The sequence below is a fragment of the Grammomys surdaster genome, unplaced genomic scaffold (genome assembly GCF_004785775.1).
Source record: "Grammomys surdaster isolate TR1022 unplaced genomic scaffold, NIH_TR_1.0 150, whole genome shotgun sequence".
In the NCBI taxonomy this organism is placed as follows: Eukaryota; Metazoa; Chordata; class Mammalia; order Rodentia; family Muridae; genus Grammomys; species Grammomys surdaster.
The window spans coordinates 268,691-274,379 of record NW_021604608.1 but is presented as its reverse complement, the minus strand read 5'-3'; the positions used below and the strand labels follow the sequence as shown (position 1 = coordinate 274,379).

The 5,689-nt window shown below is 49.1% G+C and overlaps 1 protein-coding gene across 2 annotated transcripts in view; it reads left to right on the top strand.

Moving 5' to 3' along the window:
• The first annotated feature begins 1,067 nt into the window (after positions 1-1,067).
• Prom1 (prominin 1) overlaps positions 1,068-5,689 on the top strand; it is a 97,990-nt gene continuing 93,368 nt past the window's right edge. The window contains exon 1 of one of the 2 annotated variants that reach the window (XM_028765188.1): positions 1,068-1,156. The gene's annotated coding sequence lies outside the window, so the exon portion shown is untranslated. Of the gene's footprint in view, positions 1,157-1,481; positions 1,584-5,689 lie in introns of those variants that run through there. The other variant, XM_028765187.1, reaches the window with a different exon arrangement.

The following is a 5,689-nucleotide window of genomic DNA, read 5'->3' as shown; positions in this document are numbered from 1 at the left end:
TATTCAGGGGTCTTTCTGAATGAACTCTTTCTAGACCTTGGCCATATCAATATTCAAGACCAATTTCACCTTCCCCTGCCCATCCCCAGTATATGCTGTATTTTGTGGTGACAGGATTACTAAATTAAAGTTCATTTGTCAGGGCCGGAGAGATTGGTGAGTGGTTAAAAGCACTGGGTGTTTTTGCAGAGGAACTCCCTCTTTACAGAGAATTTGCAGAGTTCATTTCCCTACACCCAGCCTGTATGGTAGCTCACAATTGTAACTCTGGTTACAGGGAAGCCAACACCTTCTTTTGACCAACTCCACGGTCATGTGCTACACATACATTCATGCAGGCAAAACATTCATACACATAAAATATTTTTAAAAGGTCATATGTCCACATACGCATGCTTCCAACATCTTTCATCTTTCCATCCACCCAACTAACCTCCCACATACAATTAACACGCATTCTTTTGGTGGTAAAAAAAAATGTCCAACGTTTTCCGGTCTATTTCCCTATCCTTCTCTCATAGCACAGGGATACACTCCAGCCCATAATTTGTTCCCCCACTCCCACCCCCTTTAGTTTATATATAGAGAGTTGTTTTTTAATAAAATGCACTGGGTACCAGTACCGTGTCTAAAGAGCCAGGAAAGAGTGTGTGGAGGTTAGGGACTTTAGGAGCTAGCGCCCTTCTAAGGAGCGATTTAGGATTAGGTGATAGAGAAGGGTGTTCTGGGACTGAGCCAGGATTTCAGCAGGAAGTAAAAGCTCGGTCCCGTGTGTGCCCCCAGGGCTTTGTAGCCTAGCCACTCAGAAGGTCCAATCAGAGCGCGCTCAGAGTCCTAAGCTCCTGCCCTTTAAATTACAGAGTCTTGTGGAGACCCTGGCACCTGGCCTTAAGCTCAGCCCGCAGTAAGTACCTTTCTAAAGGAGTCAGTGTATTCCTTTAGCTCCATCCCCAAACCTTTGCCCAAAGACCCTGGAGGATGCAACAGGTTCTCAGAGTCCTGGGGTCCCGCAGTCTTGCTCAGGCACCCCTAGCCTACCGTGGGCGGAGCAGTGGGGGCCGGACTTTAAATAATTCATGAATTAGGTGGAGGGAGCCCAGCCTGGAGGCGAGGGGCTGGGAGGTTCCGAGACCTGGGAGGGAGCTGGACCTGAGCGGTGAGTTGCTCAGAGTGCGGACCCAGCGCGGGGGCTGAGCTCCCCCTCTTCTAGAACACCCAGGGCAGGGATGGGGAGTGGAGAAGGTGGACCCGCGTCTCCCTCTGCCTCCATAGCAGGTGGCGGGAACCTAGATTGTCTTCCCGGAACTGGAGGGGCTGCAGGGCGGTGTGGGTCCGGGCCACTGGGCGATCCCAAGGTCTGGAGAACTGGTTAGAGCGTGCAAACTTTTTTCCCGCGGCCGTGGCCGGCTCCTCTCCGCGCCACCTTGCTCCGCTCGGGTGCTCCTTCCATCCTGTGGAGGGGTGGAGGTCGCTCTGGGTTCCGGCGACGCGAGCAGGAGGCGGTGAGACTTTCAGGCCACCGGCTCGCTTTCGGGCAGGGCGGCGAGAAGAGGTTCGATTCGGGTCTTGAGAACTCTTCTGCGGTAAGGAAAGCTCCAGGAAAGGCTGGGGGGCGGGGGAGGGACGCGAGACTCCGGGCCATCAGCCACCATCTGCTACCTATGTGCAGCGCCGAGTGCTACTGGCCGGAGCGGGAGGGCTATGCTGGTGCAAGAGCAAACCGCCTCCCCGCGGCCGTTGCCTAGCGCACGTACCGGGGCTGGAAGTCCTGGCTCCAACCAGCCCTCAGGGTCACACAGCGCGGACCGAGACTTTCGGCTTTCCTAGAGATGGAGACCAGGGGCGCTCAGGGCATACCTTGACAGAATGCGGGGACCAGGGACAACAAAGAGGGATGTGGACTGACCAGAGCTTCATGGCTGCTGGAGGATCGAGGCTCGGGCTGAGTTTCCGAGAATGGGTCGAAGATGTTCCCATCCTCAACCCGCCACGCTTAAAGAGGACTTGGTGGGGAAATGTCTTGGTGGCTCTTGGGACGGCGGGACTCTGGGACGATCCCCTCCCCCAGGCGACGGCGGATTCCTGGAGGCTCCCAGCTTCGCGCGCCGCCTCGCAGTTGGTTCTTTTGTGTTCTGCAGTCCGGGAAAGGCCCCCGAGAAAGGGGGAACGAGGGCGGGAGGGCACGGGTCTGGTCGCAGCTTTTAGAGAAAGGCAGCGGAGTAAAGGTACCCGCGCTTCCTGCAGCTCCAGCTTACTCCTGGAGCTCGCTCTGTTGCTCTCTTGTTCAATTGTGGACTTTTCTCAAGCCCTAGCGGAGAATGGTTTGCTCGGCTTCTTGTGGGTGGTTGCTGGCCTTTGTTAAGCGAGCGAAAGATTAAAAGTCCTTTCCAGGCCCCTCCACCCTAACTCACTAGAGACCCAAACAACTTGAAGAACGAATTTGCATTGAACCATATGAAAACTTTTTTGTTTTGATTGACCAACTGAATATTGGCAAATTCATACGTTTCGGCTAGGCTGACTACTTATTTTTCTCATTCATTTGTGAATTTACCTCTTTGAAGCACCGCGGAGCTGATATCTGTCTGCAGGAGCCTGAGGTGGTTAGTCTGGAGCATCAGAACTTTATGAACACCACACATTGTACCGAGTTCTTTACCTGTTAGCATGTTAACCAGCCAACCCTATGCAAAAGTCCACAGAGTGAAGTAACTGTCATTGGCACAGTATTAGTAAGTGGGTCCAGAGAACTGGTCCTGTTTGAAACAGGAATTTTGCTATTTAGCAAGGTATTTTACTTTCTTTTTAAGTGTTCTGTATTTTTTTTATGGACTTCCCTCTGGTTTTTGTGGTGAACTGCTTCTCTGCGTTCTAGTTCAGTGAAGTAAACAAACAGATCAAAGGACAAGTTGACAACACTAGGAACTGGAGAAAAGGCCCAGCTCTTGGGAGCACTAGCTGCTCCCCTAGAGGAGCACCCACATGCCAGCTCACAACTCCAGTTTCAGGGAATCCATGGCAACAGGCATGCCGTGTACACATAGTCCCAGGAAGGTAAAATACCCATACACATAAATTAGAATAGAATAAAATAAAATAACTCTTTAGCACAAGTAAATAGCAATGCTTTAAGTATGGTTGATTTTGTTTACAATATGAGAGAAACAGGTTTTGTCAATTGTCAGGAACCCACCTAGGTTTTAAGGACCAGGAAGCTTCCTTACAAATGATATAAACTAACCCAGCATGAGTGTGGAACCAATCAGATGTTCTGGGGTCGGGGTGGGGGGCAGGAAAGTGGCAGGAAAGTTGGATAGCCAGTCTTAATAACACAAGACAGGTTCTTAGCCCCTGACTGATGAATAACTATGGTGAGTGCGGCAGGTCTTGAATATGGCTGCTGTATTGCCACTGTCTTTCTAGAAAGAATTAGAACACTCGGCTTCAGTATACGTTCAGTATACGTTTCAGGCTCAGACCCAAGAGAAAGGATCGGACCAGCCTAGACTGGCTCACCCCCAGGACCTATTTAGGCACTCCAGCTGTCCTCACAATGAGAGGTAGGGGTGCTCCCCACAGGACTCACAAAGGTGAGCTCTGAAGTCAAGTACCCCCTCATTCCCAAAGCAGCACCCCAGAAGACAGAAACCTACATCCACCACGGGGACCCTTGTAAAATAAAGAGTGAGAACTTCCCATCAAATGAAGAAAATGAAGCTAATGGGTCACCCTGTTTTCTTTTAAAACCAGTGTTTGCAGAAATGTAGCTCCCCGGGACTTCAGTCTCAGAATCATGTGAGGTATTTGTTTAAAACTAACTTTAGTGAGCTCCTTTCCCTGTTTGAATAGAGTGTATTTGGAGTGGAAACCAATAATGTGCCCAGTTAACTAGGAAAACAGCCAGGCTGACTTTGCTAACTATGACCTGCTTAAGGGGATAGACTTGGAGTTAGCAGATTCAAAAGCTTGCAATGGTGAGGGTCTCAAGAGACGTGCTCCTACCCTGAAGGGTGGATGAGTAGTCCTGCTTTGGGTGACACTGAAGAGATGGCTTGCTGCCTGATTTGAGGAAACAGCCACAGCAATCCTGGAGGTAGGCTAGGATCTATCCTTCTCAAGAGTGTAAGTCTGCCAACAAGACACTTGGCTCAGCTTTAGAAGAGGTAAAGGTGACAACTTTGTGCCAGCCTCGTCTCCATTTTGCTTCTTCAGCAGTCCTGTATTGGGTATCTCCTGTGTACCAGGACTGGGGATACCTGGAGGAGTCAGTATCCTTAGCACATCACCCTGCATCTGGGACAGGTCAGGTCAAAGTAACAGGAACAGGGTGTTGGTACCTTGGTCTGTTGTCCTGAAGCTGTATCCAGGGAACCTGCCTTGTCCTTGGAAAGTGGTAGGAATGGGGCAGAAAGGTGTTGTAAGAATAGTGTTGGTTCAACCTTTTGCTACCTTCAGGGATGCTGGTTAAAATTGAAATTAGGGCTGACAAGGTACCTCAATGGGGAGGGGGGGAATCTAATAACTGTCAAAGCTATGAGTCCAATCCCAGAACTCACGGTAGGAGAGTACCAAACCTAGAAACTTCTGAAAATTGTCTTCTGACTTAGATGCCACAGTGTACATCACCCCGCCCTGCAATAAATAAAAGTTAAAGTGCAGTTTAATAAACCCCATCCCAGTATTTAGGTTGGTCATCAGCATTTTAAGTCAACAATCATTTTTTTTAAACTAAGAAACATATTTTATGAATGTTTTGCCTGCCTCTGAGAATGTACACCATATGTGTGCCTGTTGCCTGTGAAGGCCAAAAGACACTGGACCACATGGATCTGGGGTTTTGAGTGGTTGTAAGCTGCCATGTGGGTGCTGGGAATTGAACCTGGGTCCTCTGCAAGAACAACAAGTAAACACAATCTCTTAACAGTTGATCCATCTCTCTAGCCCCCACAGCCTGTTTTAAGGATGTGTAGCACATTTTGTGCTCTTTGCCCTGCTCTCAGCAGTGGCTCATACGACTTGAATGGGTCCCAAGCAAAATGCTTTCTTTTCCTAGGTGGTGGTTGTTGTTGCTGTTTTTTTGAGCCAAGGTTTCTCTGTGTAGCCCTGGCTGTCCTGAAAGTAGCTCTGTAGACCTTGCTGGCCTGGAATGGAACACAGAGATCCACCCTGCCTGGGGTTTTCATATCCACTAAAGTTGAGGCGAAATTCTTTCTTTTTCACTTGAGTTTCGTTAATTGCTTGCTTTGTAACTCTTGGGCCTTTGATGTTTTCTTAAATTTTAGTGTTTAAGAAGGACGCTTTTTGCAGAGAGATGGAGAGAAATGTGTATGTTTGAATCTCACCTGGCCTCTGAAGCACTGAGCACCTCCACCTCTGCCCTGGTGAACAGGGTGTTTTCTTTCCTTTGGAATTTCCTTGCTTCATCCCTCGTTTGAGGTTTCCAAGCTCCATAAAAGGAGCCTGAGTTTAGAAGTGTGCTTTTTCATAGTGCTAGGGGAGAGTCTATCTGTGTCGGGGGCTTGGTCTCATTACCAGGAAGTGTGCCTTCCTCAGTTCCTGAGCCTTTAATCGTCCAGCTCTGAAGCCCTTAAGCAAAGAACTGGCTGAGGTAGGGGTGTGTGTATTGTGTGTGTGTGTATTGTTTATATGTGTGTTGTGTATGTGTTTTTGTGTGTGTTGTGTATGAGTG